The 26855-nt window shown below is 40.2% G+C and overlaps 1 long non-coding RNA gene across 1 annotated transcript in view; it reads right to left on the bottom strand.

Moving 5' to 3' along the window:
• Positions 1–5689: 5689 nt before the first annotated feature.
• The window catches only part of LOC309869168, a 35808-nt gene continuing 14642 nt past the window's right edge, over positions 5690–26855 (bottom strand). Inside the window, exons 2-3 of the long non-coding RNA XR_014314024.1 lie at positions 20118–20209; positions 5690–5846 (exon numbers count right to left, since the gene is read on the bottom strand). This is a non-coding gene — a long non-coding RNA (uncharacterized lncRNA). The remainder of the gene's footprint in view (positions 5847–20117; positions 20210–26855) is intronic.

The following is a 26855-nucleotide window of genomic DNA, read 5'->3' as shown; positions in this document are numbered from 1 at the left end:
TGAACATGGATGAGGATGAACAGGCACATCCTCATGCATGACCCAATTAAACAGTGCCACTTAACTCTGGAAGTCGTTTGACCTGTTCTGAAAGTGGCACTGTCCTAACACCAGGATTGCAGAGAGGATGGAACTTAAGCTTGGAGCTGTTAGCAGTCTTACCACTATAAATGAAGAGCTGGACCCAGAATGGAGCCAACAGAGACAAAACCAAATGCAAAGGGTGAGATTAAGTCCTAATGACATCATTCCACCCTGGATTCAGCCAAGTCTGATCTTTTCAGATGCATGAGTCAAGTATATTTTCTTTCTTGGTTGAACCAGTATGAGCTACATCTTCTGACATTTGCAGCTATGAGAGTCCTGACTAATATAGTTGCACCTGGTAAATAATCCTGATTCATTATATTAGCCTTTTACCAACCACATCAAATGTTCATATGAAATCTTCCCTGAGAGTTTATTTACCAAAAAAAGCAGTATTATGCTAGCATAATGCATTGATTCTAGGTTTTTTTTTTTTTTTAAAGATTTTATTTATTTATTTGACAGACAGAGATCGTAAGTAGGCAGAGAGGCAGGCAGAGAGAGAGAGGAGGAAGCAGGCTCCCTGCTGAGCAGAGAGCCCGATGCGGGGCTCGATCCCAGGACCCTGGGATCATGACCTGAGCCGAAGGCAGTGGCTTAACCACTGAGCCACCCAGGCGCCCCTGATTCTAGGTTTTTATATTATAAAATAACCTACAGATTTTTTTAAAGATTTTGTTTATTCATACAGAGAAAGGGAGAGAGAGAGCACAAGCAGCAAGAGCGGCAGAGAGAGGGGGAGAAGGCGAAGCAGACTCCTTGCTGAGCAGAGAGCCTGGTGAGGCTCCATCCAAGGACCCTGGGATCATGACCCGAGCTGAAGGCAGATGCTTAAGTGATCCAGGCAGCCCTCTAGAACCTTACAATTTAACAGAGCAGACAAATCATTAATGCTAACAATAGTATACAACATTCTCTGAAAATTAGAGAATAATAAGAAATAATATCTAGGGGATGTTAAAAAATTCTATAATATTATTACAGACACTGGAGTTCTTAGAGATCCAACAATTCTTTCAACACATGGTTGGGGAAACTGGAACTTAAAGAGCCAGTGACTTGTGGCAAAATCCTGCTAGAAGCCAGACCTCCTCAGACACAGTCCAACATTCTTTCTTACTACCCCACCTTACCTCTGTTAGGAGAACAGCAAAATACTAAGAAGCTTCTCCAACTATAATTTTTCTTCTGTGTAACCCAAAGAGGAGAATCTCAAAGGCCACACTAAAATAAGTTTGATTCTCTTTTTATCATTTACAGAGGCAAAATAGTAAGGCCTTGCCTCAGTTATCAGCATTTGCCCTCAATTTCTGTTGTGGTTTTTCTCCCCTTGACTTTTGTTTGTTAGACTAACCTTGAATGTGTAGCATTCCTGCCCAGAAAAAAAATCTCTAACAGCTTACTTGGAACATGTTTGTTCTCTTCTGTATCCTGGGCAAACTACTGGAGTCTGATAACCCATTCTAAAGGAGTTACCTTAGTTAAACTTAACCGAGAAAGTCTTCCTGGCTAACTTCCCAGCCAGGCAGTACCAGACTGCATAAAACTAGGACACTGCAGACGCTAATTCTGCTGTAAGAGTTGTGTCTAAGGAAAATAAAGGAAATGCAATGATTCCAATCTGGGACTGCTATTGCTAGGCACCCAAGAATTTACAAAGAAAACTAGTTCTCATTAGAAATAACTGCTATGAAGTATGTATTGTTGTGGAGTCAGTGAGACAGGAATCCCCTATGAATAATTTGAGAAAGTGGATTAAAAAATTTGTTTCAAAGAAGACAAAGTCAGAGAATTCATTCCCTGATTACAAACCTTGCTGTAGGGCTACAGTTTTGAAAACAGTGTAGTACTAGCTTAAGAACAGATGTATAGACCAACAGAATAGAATAGAGATCCTTGAAATAAACCATGCATATATGGTCAAATGATTTTTCAACAAGGGCACTGAGATCATTCCATAAGGAAAGGATGGTCTTCTCAACAAATGGTGCTGGAAAAATTGGATACCCATATGTAAAAGGATGAAGGTGGACCCTTATTTTACATCATATACAAAAATACACTTGACCCTTGAATAACACAGTTTTGAACTACATGGGTCCATGTATGTGTGGATTTTTTCTTACAAATACAGTACAGTACTGTAAATGTATTTTCCTTAAGATTTTCTTTTTTTTTTTTTAAGATTTTATTTATTTATTTGACAGACAGAGATCACAAGTAGGCAGAGAGGCAGGCAGAGAGAGAGGAGGAAGCAGGCTCCCTGTTGAGCAGAGACCGCAGTGTGGGCTCCATCCCAGGACCCTGAGATCATGACCTGAGCCAAAGGCAGAGGCTTAACCCACTGAGCCACTCAGGCGCCCTTAAGATTTTCTCTAGCTGACTTTAAAATTACAGAATGTAATATATACAACATACAAAATGTGTGTTGATCAACTATTTATGTTATTGGTAAAGCTTCTAGTCAACTGTAGGCTATTAGTAATTAAGTTTGGGGGATTCAGAAGTTATATGTGAATTTTCAACTGTGTGGGGTGTTGGTGCCCCTAACCCCTATGTTGTTCAAAAGTCAACTGTAGGGGCACCTGGGTGGCTCAGTGGGTTGAGCCTCTGCCTTCTGCTCGGGTCATGATCTCAGGGTTCTGGGATTGAGCCCTGCATCAGTCTCTCTGCTCAGCAGGGAGCCTGCTTCCTCCTCTCTTTCTGTGACTGCCTCTCTGCCTACTTGTGATCTCTGTCAAATAAATAAATAAAATCTTTAAAAAAGAAAAAAGTCAACTGTAACTCAAGCTGGATCAAAGACAAACTTAGGCGCTAAACCTACAAAGCTCTTAGGAGAAAACAAAAGAAAAAGGCCTCATGACACTGTATTTGGCAATGACTTCTTGGATATGACACCAGATGTGCAGGCTACAAAAGAAAAATCGAGGACTTTTGTGCATCAAAGGACACCATCTACAGAGTGAAAAGGCAACCCATAGAGTGGGATGAAATGTTTGCAAATCGTTTATCTGATGAGACATTAATATCTAAGAATTAATATGGGAAGAACTCCTACAACTCGAACAACAACACAATTAAAAAATGAGTGAAAGACTTGAATAGACATTCCTTCAAATAAGATATACAGATAGGATAAGCACATAAAAGATGCCCAAAAACACTAATAATGAAGGGAATGGAAATAAAAGACACAGTGAGAAACCACTTCACACTCATTAGGTTAGCTATCATCAAAAACAAACAAAATCCAGAAAGTAACAAGTATTAGTTTTGGAATCCTTGTTTACTGCTAGTGGGACTGTAAAATGATACAGCCACTACAGAAAACAGTATAGAAATGTCTCAAAAAAATGAAAAGAATTACCATAATCCATACATAGTCCAGCAATCCCACTTCTGGGTTTATACTGCTCAAAAGAATTGAAAGTAGGGACTCAAATGAATATTCGTATGTCAGTGTTTGTAGCAGCATTATTCACAATAACCGCAATGTGGAAGCAAACCAAATGTCCATCTATATGTAAATGGATAAACAAATATACAGACATATATACAGACATAAATATATATACACAATGAAATATTATTTAGCCTTAAAAGAATAAAATTCTGACACATTTTACAACATAGATGAACCTTGAAGATATTATGCAAAGTGAAATTAAGGTAGACAAAAAAAGCAGTGATTGTATGACTTCACTTAATAGGATGTGCCTAGACTTGTAGAAGGTAGAGACTGGGAGGAGGAAGGAATGGGAAGTTATTGTTCAATGGGTACAAAGTTTCATTTTGGGATGCTGAAAAAGTTCTAGAGATGGATAGTGGTGATGGTTGCACAACAGTGTGAATGGACTTAATCGCATTGAACTGTATGCTTAAAAATGGTTAAAAGGGTAAATTTTATGTTACATGATTTTTACCACAAGAGAAGAACCTTGGGCTTTATAGGCACATAAATACACTGAAAATAATTTTTAAGAGCCAGACTTGCTAATTTGTAGGATTTGTTTTCTTTTTTCCTTCTTTTTTTTTTTTTTTTTTTTTTTTTGGTCAAGCTTAAATAGGTTCTTTGGAGTTTCATTCATTCATTTTCAGTATATGCTTTGAAGTTCCATTCATAAATACTCATTGACAACTTTTTGAGGTTACAAAGATGAGTAAAGCAGACATTGTAGTCACAGCAAGCTTACAGTTGATTGGGGGAAACAGGTAAAAAGAAAGTAAACAAATAACTAAAATAGTGATGAGTTGGGACACCTGGGTGGCTTAGTTGGTTAAGCATCTACCTTCATCTTGATCCCAGGGCCCAGGGATCTTGATCCCAGGGCTCTCTGCTCAGCGGGGAGCCTGCTTCTCCTTTTCCCCCTTCTTCTGCTGGTGCTCTCTCTTTCTCTCTCTCTCTCTCAATACATAAATAAATAAATCCTTAAAAAAATAATGATGAATTACGTTAAGTATGAATAAGTAAACATCATGGGAAGGTGCAGATTATTGGGAGTGGGTAAAGACTCACTTTAGATGGATCTGATAGAAGGTGTATTTGTCTACTAGTGCTGAGTGATGCAATGAAAGTTAAATATTTGGTCTTTGTCCCTAATTTCCGGCACACTGCTCCTAAAACCCTTGGAATCTCTAGCAAGATAAGAGTGTCTTTTGTATGCTAATGAGATGATTGGTGGCTGGGGTCCCTAGATAGCTTCAGGATAGGGGTTGGTTGCCAGAAAGACCAAGGCATGATTAGAGGGTTGGAATTTTCAGCCCTGCTCCCAAAGAGAAGACTGGGTATTGAATTAGTCACCAATGGCCAGTGATTTAATCAACCATGCCTCCATAATGAGACCTCCATAAAAACCCATAAATGGTGGGATTTGGAGAGCTTCTTGGTTGGTGAACACATGGACATACTGAGAATCTGTACCTTTTCCTCATACTTTGCCCCATGCCTGTCTTCCTTGTGACTGTTTCTGTGTTGTATCTTTTATGGCTAATGAGGAAGAGTAAATAAAGTGTTTCATTGAGTTCTGTGAGCTATTCCAGCAAATTATCAAACTTGAGGAGAGGGTTGTAGGAACCCCTGATTTTTAGCCAGTTAGTCAGAAGTACAGATGTACAACCCAGGACTTCCAAATGACATCTGAAGAGTGGGCAGTCTTTTTTTTATTTTTTAACTTTTTATTTATTTATTTGTAAATTTTTTTATAAACATATAATGTATCACTGGCCCCAGGGGTACAGGTCTGTGAATCGCCAAGTTTACACACTTCACAGCACTCACCATAGCACATACCCTCCCCAATGTCCATAACCCCACCACCCTCTCCCTACCCTCTACCGCTGTCCCTCAGTTTGTTTTGTGACATTAAGAGTCTCTTATGGTTTGTCTCAAGAGGGGGCAGTCTTACGGGACTAAGGGACCCCAGGGATCTGTCCCTAACTCTAGGTAGATAGTGTTGAAACTGAATTGTTGAACACCCAGTTGGTGTCTGGAGAGTTGGAAAACTGGCTGGTATGAGGGAAAAAATACCTATGCATTCGGTGTTAGCAGTATCGTGAGTAAAAAGAGTTTGGAGGCTGCCATGACAAAATACCATAGACCAGGTAGCGTAAAAACAGAAATTTATTTTCTCATAGTTCTAGAGGCCAGAAATCCAAGATTAAGATGCCATCAGGGTTAGTATCTGTTGAGCGCTCTCTTCCTGGCCTGTAGACAGCCGCCTTCTTGCCGTGTTTCAAGTGGCTTTTCTGTATTTGCAATCCTATAAGGATGCCAACCAGTCCTATGAGATTAGGACCCCCACACTTATGACCTCATTTAATCATAATTAACTCTCTAAACAACCTTATCACCAAATACAGTCACATTAGGTTTAGAGCTTCAACTATGAATTGGGCCAGGGATTAGGGTGCACAATTCAGTCTCTAACAGGTGGGTGATCAGAAAAGGCCTTTCAGGGAGTTGACACTTCCCCTGAGGCCTAAAGGCTATAGGAACTTGTTACAGGATGAGCCAGAGGAAGAAGAAGAAGAAACATATGGAGAAGTATAATGTGCGTTTGTTATGCTGTTGGAGAATACTGAGTTATGATGCAGAGGAAAAGAGAAAACACAGGAGAGATGAAACTCAAAAGATGTGTTAAATATAGAGACATAGTTACTGGGTAAAGCCCATGTATGTTAAATGTATATAGAAAGAAAATCAAGGACCTTGAGTAACATTTGAGAGGCACTAAATATACATGACGCACCTAAGCACTAAATATTCATATACAAGATAATTAATGTCCAGGATACACTAAATATACATGAGTACTTAATATTTAGGAGGTCATAATCCAGTCACTTATTAGCAGTAACTCTTCTGGCCCATGTGTCTTCTGCCCAAAACACATAAACTCATTGCTCAAGTAAAACCCATAGCTGTTTAGCAGGTTAATTGGCAAGCTACAGCTACTGGCAAGCTGTGCTGGGCCCCATGTCTTCCTGGTAGGGCAAAGGTAGGTCATTGGGCTAGGACACTTTCTGTTTGTAGGTTCCCTTGCTTCAACTTCAACTCTAATCCATCAGCAGAGAAGGCTGAGGCAGCAGAGAGATGTAGGATATACAAACATTACATAACCCAGGATTTAAGTGGCATGATCTTTCACTTCTCTTGCACTCTTTCCTAATAGTGTGTTAACCTATCCCTGCCCTTCCCCCACCCAAACTGCACCGTCTCTTTTCCCTTGCTTTGCTCTGTGTATTTTAAGTAAATAAACTGTGTGACTCAAGCATTTCAGTTTGATCTGTGAGGGTCTCTGTTCTATAATTTTTGGGATACTCTGCTTGATGGTATAATTGATGTTTACCATTGCCATCAAGGTAATTTCCTGTACAACAAAAGACCTTAAAATGGCAAAAGCTCAGGCTGCCCGGGTGGCTCAGTCACTTAAGCATCTGCCTTCAGCTCAGGTCCTGGGATCCAGCGCCACATTGGGCTCTCTCTTCAGTGGGGAGTCTGCTTCTCCCTCTCCCTGCAGCTCTGCCTTCTAGACTTGTGTGTGCTCTCTCGCTCTCTCTCATAAATAAATAAAATCTTTTTTTTTTTTAAGGGGAAAATCTCAATGTGTTCTAGAACTGCACTGCCCAATATAGTGGCCACTACCCATATGTGGCTATTTAAATTTAAAATAACTAAAGTTAAATAAAATTTACTTATATATTTTTTTAAAGATTTTATTTATTTATTTGACAGACAGAGACCACAAGTAGGCAGGCAAAGAGAGAGAGGAGGAAGCAGGCACCCTGCTGAGCAGAGAGCCCGATTTGGGGCTTGATCCCCGGACCCCGGGATCATGACCTGAGCCGAAGGCAGAGGCTTAACCCACTGAGCCACCCAGGTGCCCCAATTTACTTATATTTTTAAAAATTTTTATTTATTTGAGAGAGAGAGCAAGTGCGTGCAAGCAAGGCGGAGTATAAGGAGAGGAAGAAGCAGAGCAGACTCTCTGCTGAGAAGGGAACCTGATGCAGGGCTTGATCCCAGGACCTGAGATCATGACCTGAGCTGAAGGCAGATACTTAACCCACTGAGCCACCCAGGAGCAACCTCCAATTAAATAAAATTTAAAATTCATTTCCTCAGTTGTACTAGCCGTATTTCAAGTGCTCAATAGCTACATGTAGTTGATGGACACCAATGGCACTGGACATTGCAGAAGAACATTTCTGTTATTGTAGAATGCTCTGTTGAGCAGGGACATTTTAGAAACTTAGAGGGGCCTGTGAGGTCAGAGGGTAATGATGAGGAAGATGGCCAGAGATGAGTTTGTGGGAGAAGGATGTGTCAACATTGTACAGGGGACTTACAGATCATGTTAGATTTTGAACTGTGGTCTAAGTACAATATACATAATTTGATTTATACTTTCAGATGATTCCTTCTGGTTATTGGCTGGATAATGGATTGGAAGATGTACAGAAAAGAGTTAGCATAGCCAGCCTGCTATCTTTCGAAAGTCTGGCTTACAAGATTGGTTCTTGGCTCATGTTTGGCAACTCAGATTTTGGAAGTGTTCCTACCACCCAAATGGTAAGAATGGCTCATTTTGCTTAAACTGTGCAAAAATGTGCATTATGCTGAACACCTGCTGTCCTTTGAGGCTCTGGAATCAGTACTTTCTAGGCAGAGGATGCCTATGGGACTAGCCCTCAATAAAATCCTTGGTCACAGCATTTTAAACAAGCTTCCCTGATTTACTACATTTCACATGTGCTGTCATAACCCATTGCTGGGGGAAGTAAGTATATCCTGTGTGATCGCAGTGAGAGAAGACTCTTAGAAGCTTGGGCCTGGTTTCCCCTGCACTTTGCCGCATGTGCGTTTTTCCTTTTGCAGACTTTGCTTTGAATTTTTTCACTGTAATAAATCATAGATAGCCAAGTATGACAATATTCTGAGCCCTGTGAGTCTTCCTAGCAGATCATTGAACATGGGGGAGGTAGTCTTAGGGATCCTTAACTCAGAGGAGGAAGAGACAGTAATGAAGGAGAAAAACCATTTAAGTAGCAATTTCAGTCATCCATCCAGGTAAGATATAATGATGACTTAGACTGGAATGGTGGCAATTAAGATGGAGAGAAATCAAAAATTTCAAAATATTATCTTCATTGCAGAAATACAGCCTTAAAGAGGGAATCCTCAGCTGATAATAGTGTTGAGAAATTTAGTTCTTTCTCCCAAGTTCCCCCACTTCTTTCTGTGTTTTGTTTTGTGTGTGTGTGTTTGTGTGTGTGTTTACTTTTTTATTTATTTGACAGAGAGAGAGAGAAAGAGACAGCACGAGAGCAGGGTGAGGGGCCGATCGAGGAAGAAGCAGGCTCCCCACTGAGCAGGAAGCCCAACATGGGGCTCAATCCCAGGACTCTAGGATCATGACCTGAGCCAAAGGCAGACGCTTAACCAACTGAGCCCCCGAGGCATCCTCTTTCTGTGTTTTAACTTGGAATCAATTTACTAAATTTGTATGTATCTGCCTATAACTTTCAGAGGGTGAAACCAGCTATATGTAACTCATGCATCTTCTTCATTTATCCATATCAACCAAAACGTGTAAGTTTTTCCCTTTAGATGATTTTCATTTCTGTCCCTTCTGTCTCTGCTTTCCCATTGCTGATCCTACCATTTTATCTCTTAAGTTTGTATTAATGCATCAATTTAGGAAGTCAGTCTTCCAGGTATCAGGTTTACCCACATAATCTAATCTTTCTTTTTTTTTTTTTTTTTAAAGATTTTATTTATTTATTTGACAGACAGAGATCACAAGCAGGCAGAGAGAGAGGAAGGGAAGCAGGCTCCCCGCTGAGCAGAGGGCCCGATGCGGGGCTCGATCCCAGGACCCTGGGATCATGACCTGAGCCGAAGGCAGAGGCTTTAACCCACTGAGCCACCCAGGCGCCCCTAATCTAATCTTTCTTAATCACCAATCCCTTCCTATCCTCATTACATTAAATTCCTTTACTTCAGTTTCACAACTCTCCCATAACCTATCCCCCACCCTATCTGGCTTAACTGCCCATCTAGATCCTCTCTGACACTTGTCCTCTCCTCAGGGCTCCACTGACCCAATGTGCTCATTCCTAGACCAAGGCTTTAGTCATGCACTTTGTCTGTTTTCTCTCTCCTTATCTCTTTCTGAGTTATTCAAGCTCCCTTTTATTCATAAAGCCTTCCCTGATTGGCCCAGCCCCAACTGTACTCCTTATTCCCTCTCAGCCAAAGCATTTAGAGTAGGTACCACATAACTTAGAATGTATGCATTTATCAGTTAGGACTTTTATGTTTGGAATTGACAGAAAACCCAATTCAAGTGGATTTATTAAGCAATAAAAGAAAATTTAGTAATTCGTGTAACTTAAATTTCAGAGTATATCTTCCTCTATTGGAGCTCTATCCAAAGGTTCCAACAATATTATCAGGATTTGGTTGTTCTCCATTTTTGGGTTCTATCTCCCATTGAGTTGGCTTTATTTTTGATCTTTATCTAGGATTTCCCTCCTCCTCCCCAACACACCTCAAACCTCCAACTTTACATCCTCCCAGGTTCAAGTTCAATGGGAAAATAGCATTTCTACTGGAAATTTTCAAGCAACTCTCTGGAATTTACCTTTTCTCTCTTGAACTGGTCATACCTATGCCAGGACCAACACTGTGGTAAATAGAATTCTGGGCGGCAGTTGGTCAGACCTGGGTCACATCCTCCACTCTCAGAATTGGAAGTAGAGCCCTGTCTGAGTCAAGTGGACTCAGAACGAAATAGGGAGAGTTTCTAAAGGAAAATTAAGATACAGTTATCAGAAAAAGGGACACTGAGAGGCAAAAACAACAATTATGATCACCATAATTCGTTACTTCTGAACTTCTTCATAATATGCAGATTTGTTTTGTTTGATATGATTTGTTTTTCTCCCATCCAAGTACTAACCAGGCCCGACCCTGCTTAGCTTCCGAGATCAGACGAGATCGGGCGCGTTCAGGGTGGTATGGCCGTAGACGATATGATTTGTTTTTCTAAACCAAACTAAATTTGGCACCGGCTTCACCAGGCTGGCTAATATGGATGACCAATCTCCTGGTGCCCCTCCCCACGTGAACATATATAAATCCTGGAAATTATGGAATTCAGGAAAATTGAATCAGATCTTTGGCCTTGGTTCATCATGATAGCTTGGAGACATTCACCATTCTCATTTTCCATTTGACTATAAGAAGCTCTACGGAGATCATCTGATCTTTCTAGACCACTGGGAATTAGACCACTAATCTAGACCACTGCAGATTCCAAGGCTAAATTGCATAGTTTGAGGTATCTACACTCCTCTTCAATGGTTTTACACCTCCCTGGACAGTACTGTATGGGATCAAAACTCACGTCTCTAGTAGTCCTATGCTTATTTAGTCTCTTAGAGTAATTGCTACAGTTTTATGTAAGTAATACTTTCCTTCCAGGCTAAACTCTTTGTTTATAATTTATGTTTTGTGTGCCTTACTTTGCTGACCGTAGAGAACAATAAATACTTGTTGATATGTGCAAAGAAGAGAATATATAGTTTCTAGCTGAGAGAATTTGCAACTGGCCAAGGAAGTACAGCCCAGAAGAAGACTCCCAGATATAACCACAAATCAGGGAAGAATACAAGAGGCGTGCCTGGGTGGCTCAGTTGTTTGGGCAAACAACACTTGGTTTCTGCTCAGGTCATGGATCCATGGATTGTGTGAGATTAAGCTCTGCTCTGCAGGGAGTCTGCTTGGATTTTCTCCCTCTGCCCCTCCACCAACACATGCATGCACCCATATTATCTTGCTATTCTTTCCTACTCATACTACTCTTTCTCTCACTCCTGAATAAATAAGTAGATCTAAAAAAAAAAAAGAAGAAGAAGAAGAAGAAGAAGAAGAGAATTAGAAAACAACAGAAGGGGCCCTAAGAGGATGAGATTAGATCTTGCTGAGGGTTTAGAAAAGGTTACATAAAGAGAAAATCATTAAAGAATGCCCTTGAGGGGCGCCTGGGTGGCTCAGTGGGTTAAGTCTCTGCCTTCGGCTTGGGTCATGATCTCAGGGTCCTGGGATCGAGCCCCGCATCGGGCTCTCTGCTCAGCAGGGAGCCTGCTTCTCTCTCTCTCTCTGCCTGCCTCTCCGTCTACTTGTGATCTCTCTCTGTCAAGTAAATAAATAAAATCTTTAAAAAAAAAAAAAAAAAAAGAATGCCCTTGAAGTCTTGAACCCTTTTGAGAGAGAAAAGAGACTTTTGTTTTTGATTTCCTAATTTTTTGAAAGAAGGACTTCTTTTTTTTTCCCTAAGATTTATTTGACATAGAGAGAGAGCGATCACAGTTAGGCAGAGAGGCAGGCACAGAGGGGGAAGCAGGCTCCCTGCTGAGCAGAGAGCCCGACGCGGGGCTCGATCCCAGGACCCTGAGATCATGACCTGAGCCGAAGGCAGAGGCTTATCCCACTGAGCCACCCAGGTGCCCCGAAAGAAGGACTTTTTAACCTAAAAAAACACTGTTGGGGTAGATGCAGAAGTCTGAAATACAAATTATTCTCTCTTTCTCTCTCCAGGTCCCTCTTCATTAAGATTCAGACTTCATTTAAATTTAATTTGTAAGAGGTGTCATTTTTATTAATTAATTTAACATTTAATATCTATTAATGTGGATTCAAACTGTGTAATTTAACTTAATTTCGTAATAGTTATGCAACTAGTGCTACCATTCTTTCACTCACTCTATTTGACCTTCAGGTCACTGGTCACCTTCAGGTCACAGGAACCTTGATATATTCTGTAGGGATTAGGAGGTAGACCAGCAAACTGCAGGCACCAGGTGCCTATTTCAACACTTGTCTCTGACCCTTATCTTCCAGGCCCTGGAGAACAGGATAGTGTTCAGGTATATAGTATCACTAACTAGTAAGTAATATATTTGCCATTCCCCCTGCTTTTTCCAAACACTTTTCCAAAGGACTGACTATGAAACTAACTGGCTTGATATAAGATATTGGTGAAGAGAAACATGGTGACTTAAAGCATCAGACACAAGAAAAGCATTCTATTTTATTACATAAGAAAATACCAAGGAGCAGAGAAATAAACTTTAAGTTGTTTGATAGGAACATCCACATTTCTTTTGACTACTAATAACTGATAACCAATAAAAAATGAAATTCTGGGGACGCCTGGGAGGCTCAGTTGGTTAAGCAGCTGCCTTCGGCTCAGGTCATGATCCCGGCGTCCTGGGGTCGAGTCCCACATCCGGCTCCTTGCTCCGTGGGGAGCCTGCTTCTCCCTCTGATTCTGCCTTCCACTCTGTCTGCCTGTGCTCGCTCTCGCTCTCTCTCTGACAAATAAATAAATAAAATCTTAAAAAAAAAAATGAAATTCTGGAATGCTATTTGCATACTTCAAAAAAGAGGTACCAGAATAGCATTTGTGTGAGATCTCTTACAGAATAGCACTAACAATAGGGTCATTACTGCATTTCAAATAACCCACTGCAGAACTGGATGAGAGGTTGGAGTCAAAGCTAGAAAGAGAATTCAGTGTGGAGAAGGGGAGCTAGTATAGTTGGAAACTGCATTTATTTCTGCCACTGAGAGTTCTCTGATTGTTCTTTGATGGTTGCTATATATCAGATGTTAGTAGAAAAAGTGATTTGCACTTCCCCTAAAAAGTCAGATTTAACAGATGTAAGATGGGGGAGGGCGGGAATCTGCATTTTTAACAAAGGCTCTTGGTTATTGAAATGTAGGTGATCTGAGAATTTTACCTTGAGAAACACCGCACATTCAGAGCAGTCTGTGCTTCAGATCTTCTATACAGAAAGTCAAATGTGGACAGCTCTCTAGTTGGAGAGAGTGGTTAGAGAGACCCATCCAGAAAGTTTGTTTAGAAACAAAACAGATAACAACAACAACAACAACAATAGAAAACAGACACCTGGGACACGTAGGTGGTTCCGTCCTTAAGTGTCTGCCTTCAGCTCAGGCCATGATCCCAGGGTCCTGGGTTGGGCTCCCTGCTCAGCAGGAAGTCTGCTTCTCCCTCTCCCACTCCTCCTTGTGTTCCCTCTCTTGCTTTCTCTCTCTGTCAAGTAAATACATAAAAATCTTTAAAATAAAAAAGAAAGAAAGAAAACAAACACCCCGTATGTTTTAATTTATTTATTTGTCAGAGAGAGAGCGTGTGCGCAAGCCCAAGCAAGGGGAGAGGCAGGCAGAGGGAGAAGCAGGATCCCTACTGAGCAAGGAGCCCATGTGGGACTCAATCCCAGGACCCTGGGATCATGGCCTGAGCCAAAGGTAGACACTTAACGACTGAGCCCCTCAGACATCCCTCCTGTATGTTTATTTAAGGCGATGGGGGATTTTTAAAAGATGCTGATGCAGGCGTTACTTAAGGAATGCTTAAGGATAGTACTTCTTAAACTTTAATGTGCACACAGATCAGCAGAGATCTTGTTAAAATGTGAATTCTAATTCACTGGGGCTGGGTAGGTCCTGAGGATTCTGTACTTCTAACGAGCACCCAGGTAATGCCAATATTGATGGTCCCAGGACTGCCCTTTCCCATTTTAACTGGAAGAGAGGTTACGTAATAGAGAGAGACCTGGTCAGAAATTGTATGTGAAGTGAAAAAGTAAGACATGAAACACAGCCAAGGTCTGAAGAGAACTTAATCCAAAGGTTAAACAAATTAGAATCATGAAAGAGGAGGGAGCTGGCAACTGAGTGACTCACCAAGGCTTTTTTTGCCACATGGAGCACGTTTTATGTGTACATGAAAAGAGGGTGGTCTTTGATAGGGTCACAAGCCAGTTCTTATCAGCCTATACCCCTCAAAAATTCAGCTGAGTTGTTTCTTCTTCTTCTTCTTCTTTTTAAGATTTTATTTTTTTATTTGACAGAGATCACAAGTAGGCAGAGAGGCAGGCAGAGAGAGGGGAAGGGAAGCAGGCTCCCAGATGAGCAGAGAGGGTCCCAGGACCCTGGGACCACGCCCTGAGCCGAAGGCAGAGGCTTTAACCCAGGTGCCCCTCAGCCAAGTTTCTTAAAGAAAATCATTGTTGTCTCTGATTAACAAACCCACCTTGCACAAGCTAGAACATGCAACTTTGCAACAAAGGATAACTGATCATGGCCAAAGGTTTCATAAACCAATACCTTACATTGTTCTTTGCTGAAAATCTTGGATGGTTCCCCACTGTTAGGGACAAATCTAGCCTTCTGAGGTTTAAGTTTCATTTTCTCTGCATTCTGCCCCAACCCTGCATTTCCAGTCTTATCTCTCACCAATATTCAGTTTTCTCATGTATTTTTAGTGCAGGTTACACCTACCTCTAGAGTATTTCCTATTTGTAGGCCTCTTGCTAGTCAGTTCTTTGCTGGAATGCCTTTTTCCTAATCTGTTCTTCAAAGCCAAGTTTAAACTTGATGATGATGATATTTCAACAATCTATATTTACTTAGTCTTTACTGTTTGGTAGGCACTTTATATCAGAATGAATTCCTACTATGACTCTGAAAGGTAATGATTATTATGATTGTCCATTCATTCATTCAGCAAATATTTATTGTGCTCCTAAGGTGTGCCGGGCACTCCTCTAGCATTTAAAAACTAATTAGACAACTCCCTTCCTTCAACAGGTTTACATGGCAGTTTAAAAAGACAAATAATAAACATACAGTATGTCAGTGGTGAATCCTGCCTAAAAAGAAAGGAAAAAATGAAGCAGGATATGGGGATACTGGCAAAGGGAATGGTTTGAGCAAGTGCCTGAACAGAGACAACTGACAACCTTGAGGATAACTGGAGAGAGAGAAAAAAGCAAATGCGAAAGGTCTGCTTGACATGACTCAGCAAGGAGAGAGTGACTGAAGAAGAAAATGGTTGGAGTTGAAGGGAGGTGGGGCTATACCTGTAGGAGGGCTTTATGGGTTAGTCTAAAATTTTTGCGTTTTCCTCTAAGCTAGATATAAAGTCATAACCTTTTTCAAGGAATTAGGGGCTGTTGCCTGGAAAACTGATCACAGGGGAACAAGGGCAGAATCAGGGAAATCTGCCGGGAGCCTACCACAAAGATCCAGGTGAGGCATGACGGAGGCATAGCCCAAGGTAGAAGCGGTGGAGGTGGGAGGCGTGGTCAGATTCTGAATTATTTAGGAGTTTTGGGAGGCAGAATATGAGTGGCAGTGAGCGAATGAGAGGGGCTAAAGAAAGCTTAGTGTTTTGGCCTCTACAGTTGGTGGGATGGATTTGCTATTTGTTGCTGTCTTACAGATAAAGAGTTTGAGGTTTAAGGCGGTTCAGTAACTCCTCCAACATCAACTGTCTAGTTGTCTGTTATAGGTTTATCTGGAAAGATTGAGTGGAAGTTCCCCCATTTTCCCATCTCTTCAAGAAAATAGACTTCTTAGTCTAGAAACGGCACTGAATCTAGGAAGAGGTTGTCGCATTTTATGATGTCCAAGCGTCTCCCTCTCTCAGAGCGCCCAGCGAAGCACAGTACGCAGGTTGGGATGGCTACAGGATGTCCTGGAAACAGGTTACAAAGCACTAAGACCCTCAGTGCTGGGCTGCTTTGCCACCCAGAGTGGAAGAGACCTCTGGGGGAGGGCTGTCTCAGGCCAGAAAGAGGAAAATTAATAGCATATCCCCAGTTCAGTGTCCCAGGGCCACTCACACCCAAGAGGTCTTGTACAGTTCACTGCAATGGAGAAAAGAATACCAAAAATAAACTTTGCCTACCTTGATGAGTGGGGACTCTGAGCCATGTTTTATTTGAAGGATGGAAGGAAGAAAGGAAATAAAGAAATATGATAGGGATGTTCATTATGGCATTACTAACTAAAGAAGAGCTTGGGAACAAAAGAAACGTTCAACAATGTGAAAATAGTTGATTAAATTATGGTATTTATATAAAGTGTAATACTATGTATCTATTTAGAGAGCTGGAACAGATCTATATTTATATATGTGGAAAGGTGTCCACAATGTGTTACAGAATGAAAGGATCAGTTTACAGAACAGAATGTAGAGTATGATTCTGTGCAAGTCAAACCATGTGCACACATATGCATATAAAAATAAATATATGAAGAGACAGTTGGAAGCAAGTTCACAAAATGTTAATAATGCTTATCTGTGGCTAGTGAGGTTTATGTAATTTAACTTATTTCCTGCTTTTCTGGATTAACCAAATTTTTGAAATGAGCAATTATGTAATCAGAAAAATGTTTTTATCTTAGAAAAAATCTATTAAGATTCTGCAATATTACATTTAAATGTGCTGTAAAACAGTTTAATATAAAGCTAAATTTAAAATATTAACTAGATATTTTGTTCCTTGAATAATTTCTACTAAGCCTCCATTTTTATCAATTAAATGTTGAAAAGTTAGGTACATTAAGTGGTGTCTCTTATGCTAACCGCTAAGCACTTTGGTAAAAACACTCAGCTCCATTTACTCATTTTTAGCATTACTTTCCTCAGGCTTTCTTGCTAGCAAAAATTAAGTGGTTATTTTTTTTAAACCACAGTTATTTCCACCAATAAGATGACATGAATTCCACTGATACTAATTTTTTTACTGAGGCAGAAATATTTTTTGAAACAACCAATGAAAAAAGGACTGTTCAAGGTCTGAGATTTTATCACATTTTCACAATAATTCTTCTTCCTACGCTGATCACAAGACTATTTGACCTGTAAGTTATTTTTCTATGATCCCTAAAATGCTAAGAATATGGACACTGCATTTATCTACATGATATTTCTAAATACATGGTTCTTGGATAAGTAGATCAGGTCAAATCAGGTGAACTGGTTGAAATCCAACTCTAAAAGTGTTAGGTTCAAGACCATAATTAGGTATTACGGATGAAAATCACTATACTAGTCGAAAAACAATTTCAAAGAATCAGAAGGCAATTGACAATGAAATCAAGACCTGTACCTTGCCTGGAAAATACTCAATAAAAGAAATCAAGCCACACCTATTATACATTTAATAAAGGAGACATTTTATTTTTTGTTGTTCACAAAAAGCAGGAAGAGGAAAAAGGAAAAACAAAAAGGAAGTAGAAAATTATGAAACTGATACAAACTTACTAGAATATAAGCAAAGTAAACAGAAACATAATTAAATTTGAAAAAAAATTACAACAGTGAAATAGATGGTCCATAGACCATAAGATATTTGAGGTGATGAAAGAAATGGATCTAAATAAAAAGGAAACTTATTTGGAAGGGCAAATAATAATTTTTTAGACTTTGCCCTATCCTTCAATCTCTATATCTAATCAGTTACCAGGGTCTGCTGAGGTTGAATCCCCAGCAAAACTGGAAGATATTTAAAAAATGGTCTTCAAGGGGCACCTGGCTGGCTCAGCCAGTAGAGCATGCAACCCCTGATCTCGGGGTTGTGAGTTTGAGTCCCACATTGGGTGAATAGTTCACTTAAAAATAATGGTCCTTGAGGGGCACCTAGGTGTCTCTGTGTTATGCCTCTGCCTAGGCTCAGGTCATGATCTTCTGGTCCCGGATCGAGCCCCGCATCCTGCTCTCTGCTCAGTGGGGAGCCTACTCCCCACCCCCCTAACCCCCCTGTCTGCCTCTCTGCCTACTTGTGATCTCTGTCAAATAAATAAATAAAATCTTTAAAAAAAAATGGTCCTTGAGTTAACTCTCACTACTTACACCTGGTTTTAATTCTCTTCCTTCAATCCTCTCCCGGGTTCTTGTTATAAATCTTATTTCTAGATGGCTTTGCTATCAGTGAAAGATAAACCTAACACCCTAAATTTTATTGAGATTTTATTCCACCCATGGGCTTATTTACATTTTTATTAAGGGATGCTTGCATGAAAAAGCCTTCAAAATTTAAGTGTCCCTCTTCAGCCTGACCTTGCCTTCTTTTGGGTTCCATGACAAACCAGTGTTCCCAGTGGCCCACTGTTCATACTTAACTGGACCACAGACCACTTAAACTCACTGCCTCAAAACTTGCTTCTCCTCCTAGATTCCACATCTTCCTTCATCCCTCACATTCTTTTTTTTTTTTTTTGTAAGATTTTATTTATTTATATACTTGACAGAGAGATCACAAGTAGGCAAGAGGCAGGCAGAGAGAGAGGGGGAAGCAGGCTCCCTGCTGAGCAGAGAGCCCAATGTGGGGCTCGATCCCAGGACCCTGGGATCATGACCTGAGCTGAAGGCAGAGGCTTAACTCACTGAACCACCTGGTGCCCCCATCCCTCACACTCTAAAAAATATACCTCCTAAAATCCCTCTAATCAATTCCCCCTTCTCTGTTCACAATGCTAAGGCTTTAGTTCAAACACTAATGGCTTATTTCCTAGACTTGCAATAGCTTTTTTTTTTTTTTTAAGATTTTATTTATTTATTTATTTGTCAGAGAGTGAGCACAGGCAGACAGAGTGGCAGGCAGAGGCAGAGGGAGAAGCAGGCTCCCGGCTGAGCAAGGAGCCCGATGTGGGACTCGATCCCAGGACTCTGGGATCATGACCTGAGCCGAAAGCAGCCGCAATACAAACTGAGCCACCCAGGCGTCCCGCAATAGCTTTTTCCATGGCCTTTCTGCCTCCAATCCACCTTCCATTCGGCCACCACTCTAGAATGTACAATTTAGAATTGTAAATTTGAAAGTGATCATGTCAGTTGCCTGCTAAAAAATTCTTCAATGGCTCTTCATTGCCTTCAGGATAAAAAGACAGACACCTGGGCCTAGCATATAAGGTTCTTTGTGAACTGGTTCCTATTTACTCTTCTAATCTCTTTCTATCTCATTCTTTAAACATACTGCACCCCAGTCATGCTGAACTGATTACTGTTTTTTTTTTTTTTAAGATTTTATTTATTTATTTGACAGACAGAGATCACAAGTAGGCAGAGGCAGGCAGAGAGAGAGGAGGAAGCAGGCTCCGTGCTGAGCAGAGAGCCCAATGTGGGGCTCGATCCCAGGACGCTGGGATCATGACCTGAGCCAAAGGCAGAGGCTTTAACCCACTGAGCCACCCAGGTGCCCCTGATTACTGTTTTTCAAACGAGTCATGCCCTCTTATGTCTGGCCCTATGGCTAGGCTATTCCTTCTGCCTTAAATGACTCCCCTTTACCTTACCTCCACCTGGCAAGCTCCCACTTATGCTTAAAGACTCAACTCATGTCCCTTTTTCTGAAGACTTTTCTGACCTATTTAAGCAGAGTTTCATATAGACATTTGTTCTATGACATCTTTAGAATATTGTTTTATTTATTGTTGCATAACAAATTATTCTAAAACTTAGTGGATTAAAATAATAATGAACATTTATTATCTCTCATAGTTTTTATGGGTCTGGAATGTGGGAGCCACTTGGCTGGAAAGCCCTGGCTAGGGGTTTCTCATGAGGTTCAGTCAGATGTCAGCTGGGGCTACAGTCACCTGAGGGCTTGAATGGGACTGGAAGATCCACTTCCAATGGCCTACTCACATTGCTGGCAAGTTGGTGCTGGATGTGGTTGGAGGCCTCAGTTTCTCCTCTTGTGGGCCTCTCCACAGAACTGATTAAGAGTCTTCATATGACTGAAAAAAAAGGCACTTAAAGTTAAAAAAGAAAATAAATAAATAAATAAATAAATAGTCTTCATATGATTGCTGGCCTTCCCCAAAGCAGACTGTCCAAGAGACCAAAGCAGAAGTTACAAGTCCTTCACAAGCCAATCTTGGAAGTCACCAGCTATGACCTCTGCCAAAGACTGTTGTTCACATAGACTAGCTCTGATTCACTGTGGGAGAAGACTACAGAAGGACATGAATACAACAATATGGGAGCCGTCTTGGAGACTGGCTAAGGTGTACAGAGTAACAAATAAACATCCTATCTCACTAGCCAGGGATGACAAATTACCATACATACTTTTAGTGTTCAAATTATGATGGCATAAGCCTTCATAGAAACCTGCTCCTCTTCTGCATTTCTATGATTTAGTTCCTGTGTCCTCAGGATCAATCCTTTCTGTTCTTATACCCAAGTTTTTGGACCTGCTATAGCCCTGACATCTATCACCCCATAAGGATGCAGCCCCGCTGGGCACCACTGGCTTGTACAGATGACTGTCACCATTGCTTCTACCACCAACTTTGGAAAACTCTTGCTATTCCTCAGAGAAAGTGGGACAAGCTCTAGGGCACAACTAAGAGCTGGCTGTGATGTTAACAAGTCTGTTCAGAAGGCTTGGGAAATACTTGAAAAGAAATGTAATTGAGTAACTCACACTGCTATTAGCAGGGGTTACTCTGAGAGGTCCACTGTCTAAACTTACCCTCAAATAGCACAAACCCAGGTCCTCTGAAACTCTAATGCTGCCAGATGATGTTCTTTTGCCCTATGTCCTACAAAAGACAAAGGACAACATAATATGGCACCAGTCCAATTCCTAAGGTCCTGGATTTTCAGTCTTTAAATAACACCACAGGTGGAGTTCAACAATCCACACCATGGCATGCTGGGCTGAGTACTCTTTATTTTTTTGTTCACTGTCTCTCTTCCAGCACTGGCTAAAGGAAATAAGCCTGTGCCTTATCCCAGCATTCTTTTTCATCCCACCTCCATGACCCTCACAAACAATTGCCCAAAGAATAATTCTCTCAACTCTGCAAAGATACTCAGTGATGCATAAGCCTAGGACAGTCTACATTCACACTTACAGAAATAATAATCTGTAGTGGCAGAGAACTACTAAGAGATGTTTTATTAACAGCTCAAGGCATCTACTTTACCATCTGCTTTACCTTAATTATTTTGGGGCCTTACCCAAGAACTAGACATGGTTGATTGCTTTAAATTTACATAGCCCAAGAGATCACTCCAAGGTGTCTCCCAGAACTAAAGAAGAATTAGTACCAAAGGGAAACTGGATCTTTTGCTTTTAGAGGGCAGTGTTTCTAGCTACTTTACTCATCAAGGTTAAAAAATAAAACCCTGGCTACAGCCAGCCTGGTTATGTCACCTGCTGTAATTACTTCTTGGAAAGCATGCTCCTCTCATTAGAGAGCCCGGAGGTCAGACAACAAAAATAGGAGCTGAAAGAGATACTACAGGAGTAAGTGGTGCCTAGAGACAGAAAATAATGTCAAGCGGATTATCATGTGGAAACAGTGGGCTTCAGTGAAATGATAAGAGATTTTGGAGTAGGGTAAATGTAGGACCACATTACAGTGATGATGCTTCCCCTATGGTGGGGGTAACTCAGACTTAATGTCTCTAAGCCTTGGTTTCTTCACCTGGAAAATGATGGTAACAATCTATACCTCCCAGAGTTGAAGATTAAGTGAGAATATATATAATCAAAAACAACAACAAAAAGAAAATATATAATCAAACCTTGGCAGGCGTCCAGGCTGTGCTCCAGGTACAACACTGGGTGCTGGGAATAGAGTGGTGAGATAAAAGCAAGCCACTGTCCTCACTTAGATTCCAGTTACAAGGGAAGACAGGCATTAAACAAAGAACTACCTAATTACATGTGCAATGAGTGCTGTAAAGAAGAAGCCTAGGGTATCATAAAAGGAGACCTGACCTAAATTAGGGTGTCAGGGAATGTGGCCTTGAGGTAGTAGTGCCAAAGGCGGGGAGTGTGGATTAGGGAAGATAATCTCAGGTTTCAATAAAATCATTCTAGGCTCAATAAATGGAAACCATTATTATTATTTATCCAACAAACATTTATTGAGTATCTAGCATGTGTACTGCACGACTATGTATAGTGAGGGTACAATAAATCTGCAAACTTCAGCAAATAATTTCTTTGAGCTTCAGTGTGTTCATCTGTAAAATGGGGATATTAATAGCACCTACCACTTTAGTTCTTTCTTTGAGGATTCAATGAGATAATGTAGGTAAAGTGATTAACATACTGCTTGACATAGGGAGAAAATAATATGTTAGTGATATTATTATTCCATTAGTCAAGACCAGCTACATAATTTATAGGGCCCAGCAAAAATGAAAATGCAAGGCCCCGCATTAAGAAATTTTTAAGAATTTCAATACAGCAACAGCACAGTGTTGTGCTATTTGATGAATTTGGTGAAATTCACTGTATGGTGAATGCACTCATGAAGCTAGCCATGTCACTAATTATGTCATATGTACGTATATGTATTTATACAGCTTATCTATCCAAAAAGGTTGAGATTCTCTTGGGGGCAACCTCTAGAACTCAATCTGCTGAATTCACTTTACAAAGATAAAATATATACCTATTCAATATATTAATAGATGATTGGTGTTTAAAAATTTTATTATGAACACATGTATACACCCCATTAGAGTCTATAACTGACGGTTTATTATAGTTATGTTATTAGGTATCTATCCATTCTTCAAACCATCTTTAATCTATCTTATTTTTGGTTCATTTTAAAGTAAATTCCAGATATCAATATCATAACTGAAATCCAATTTATTTATTTATTTTCTTTTGTTGTAAAATTGATATATGGAGGAATGCACAAACCTCTTTTTTCCCCTCAATGTTAGTAGGAATGCACAAATCTCAAATCTTTTCTTCCCTCAATGTTAGTAGGAATGCACATACCTTAAGAGTGAATTTACTGAGTTTTGACAAATGCATATTATCTCTGTAGCCCCAAACTCCAAAACATACCATCACCCTAACATGTCCCTTCATACCCCCTCCCGAGTAATCTCTATCCCAACCTCTCCCAGAGAAAACTATTACTCTGATTTTTTCCTGATGCTTAAGATTTTAAAACTTAAAGCTACATTTATTTTTTTTGGAATATTTTATTTATTTATTTGACAGAGAAAGACACAGTGAGAGAGGGAACACAAGCAGGGGGAGTGGGAGAGGGAGAAGCAGGCTTCCTGCTGAGCAGAGAGCCCGATGCGGAGCTCCACTCCAGGACCCTGGGATGATGACCTGAGCTGAAGGCTTAAAGACTGAGCCACCCAGGTGCCCCTTAAAGCTTTTAATAACTATTTAATTTCAGTATCTTCTCAATTGGGCACATAGAAAATACTGCAGACTGTAAAATACGAAATATAAGTCTAGGATACTTGGGCGTACTCAACAAATACTTATTGAATCAAAGAGTAAAACGATACTGTTACACTGAAAATAAATTAAAAAAAAATTTTTTAAAAAGAATAAAACTAGAGGGCGCCTGGGTGGCTCAGTGGGTTAAGCCACTGCCTTCGGCTCAGGTCATGATCTCAGGGTCCTGGGATCGAGTCCCGCATCGGGCTCTCTGCTCAGCAGGGAGCCTGCTTCCTCCTCTCTCTCTCTCTGCCTGCCTCTCTGCCTACTTGTGATCTCTCTCTGTCAAATAAATAAATAAAATCTTTAAAAAAAAAAAAGAATAAAACTAGAGAAATCATTTGAATGCTTTTTGTTTTTTAATAGTTTCAGTTTTTGGTAAAAGTGTTAAAACGTGTGCTCCAGAAGAAAATGTAAATAATATGAAAAAAATACAGAGAGAAAATTTTAAAAATCACTCATCATAAAGGGATAAACATTTTTAATTTTGATAGAATTTTGATTTTTGATAGAATTTTCGATAGAATTTCTCCCAGGTATACATTTATATATAGTGAAATGGTCTATTATGAGATTTGATCAAAAATGGGATCATATACATGTACAGTCTCTCACTTAACAATATGCTATAGATATCTTCCCTCATCAAGAAATATACAGTGGAGGGGCACCTGGGAGCCTCAGCTGGTTAAGCTTCTGCTTTTGGCTCAGATCATGATCACAGGGACTTGGGATACAGGCTCCCTGCTCAGCAGAGCCTGCTTCTCCCTCTCCCTCTCCTGCTGCTCCCCCTGCTTGTTCTCTATCTCTCTCTCTCTCTCTGTCAAATAAATAAATAAAATCTTTAAAAAGAGGAATATACAGTGGATCATCATTTTTTAAAAATTTTTTATTTTTTATAAACATATATTTTTATCCCCAGGGGTACAGGTTTGTGAATCGCCAGGTTTACACACTTCACAGCACTCACCATAGCACATACCCTCCCCAATGTCCATAACCCCACCCCCCTTCTCCCAACCCCCCTCCCCACAGCAACCCTCAGTTTGTTTTGTGAGATTGAGTCACTTATGGTTTGTCTCCCTCCCAATCCCATCTTGTTTCATTTATTCTTCTCCAACCCCCTTAACCCCTCATGTTGCATCTCCACTTCCTCATATCAGGGAGATCATATGATAGCTGTCTTTCTCCAACTGACTTATTTCACTAAGCATGATACCCTCTAGTTCCATCCATGTCATCGAAAATGGCAAGATTTCATTTATTTTGATGGCTGCATAGTATTCCATTGTGTATATATACCATATCTTCTTTATCCATTCATCTGTTGATGGAAATCTAGGTTCTTTCCATAGTTTGGCTATTGTAGACATTGCTGCTATAAACATTCAGGTGAATGTGCCCCTTCATAGAACTATGTTTGTATCTTTAGGGTAAATACCCAGTAGTGCAATTGCTGGGTCAGGAACATGGCAGGGATGTCCATTATCACCACTGCTATTGAACATAGTACTAGAAGTCCTAGCCTCAGCAATCAGACAACAAAAGGAAATTAAAGGCATCCAAATCGGCAAAGAAGAAGTCAAACTATCACTCTTTGCAGATGATATGATACTATATGTGGAAAACCCAAAAGACTCCACTCCAAAACGCTAGAACTTGTACAGGAATTCAGTAAAGTGTCAGGATATAAAATCAATGCACAGAAATCAGTTGCATTTCTCTACACCAACAAGACAGAAGAAAGAGAAATTAAGGAGTCAATCCCATTTACAATTGCACCCAAAACTATAAGATACCTAGGAACAAACCTAACCAAAGAGGCTACGAATCTATACTCAGAAAACTATAAAGTACTCATGAATGAAATTGAGGAAGACACAAAGAAATGGAAAAAAGTTCCATGCTCCTGGATTGGAAGAACAAATACTGTGAAAATGTCTATGCTACCTAAAGCAATCTACGCATTTAATGCAATTCCTATCAAAATACCATCCATTTTTTTCAAAGAAATGGAACAAATAATACTAAAGTTTATATGGAACCAGAAAAGACCTCGAATAGCTAAAGGAATATTGAAAAAGAAAGCCAAAGTTGATGGCATCACAATTCTGAACTTCAAGCTCTATTACAAAGCTGTCATCATCAAGACAGAATGGTACTGGCACAAAAACAGACACATACATCAATGGAACAGAGTAGAGAGCCCAGAAATAGACCCTCAACTCTATGGTCAACTAATCTTCGACAAAGCAGGAAAGAATGTCCAATGGAAAAAAGACAGCCTCTTCAATAAATGGTGTTGGGAAAATTGGACAGCCACATGCAGAAAAATGAAATTGGACCATTTCCTTACACCACACACGAAAATAGACTCAAAATGGATAAAGGACCTCAATGTGAGACAGGAATCCATCAAAATCCTTGAGGAGAACACAGGAGCAACCTCTTCGACCTCAGCCGCAGCAGCTTCTTCCTAGGAACATCGCCAAAGGCAAGGGAAGCAAGGGCAAAAATGAACTATTGGGATTTTATCAAGATCAAAAGTTTTTGCACAGCAAAGGAAACAGTTAACAAAACCAAAAGATAACTGACAGAATGGGAGAAGATATTTGCAAATGACATATCAGATAAAGGGCTAGTGTCCAAAATCTATAAAGAACTTAGCAAACTCAACACCCAAAGAACAAATAATCCAATCAAGAAATGGGCAGAAGACATGAACAGACATTTCTGCAAAGAAGACATCCAGATAGCCAACAGACACATGAAAAAGTGCTCCACATCACTCGGCATCAGGGAAATACAAATCAAAACCACAATGAGATATCACCTCACACCAGTCAGAATGGCTAAAATTAACAAGTCAGGAAATGACAGATGCTGGTGAGGATGTGGAGAAAGGGGAAACCCTCCTACACTGTTGGTGGGAATGCAAGCTGGTGCAACCACTCTGGAAAACAGCATGGAGGTTCCTCAGAATGTTAAAAATGGATCATCATTTTTAATGGGCTGTCTAGATGGACATACCATTCTTTCATTAACCATTTATCTACCCATGAACATTTAAGATTGTTTCTAGATTTTCAGTACTATTAGCAACACAGCAATAAACATTCTTGTGCATACATCTTTTTCTGAACTGTGTAATTATTTCCTTAGGATAA

Source organism: Mustela nivalis (genome assembly GCF_964662115.1).
Source record: "Mustela nivalis genome assembly, chromosome: 1".
NCBI classification, from domain to species: Eukaryota; Metazoa; Chordata; class Mammalia; order Carnivora; family Mustelidae; genus Mustela; species Mustela nivalis.
This window is presented reverse-complemented; position numbering and strand designations above follow the sequence as displayed.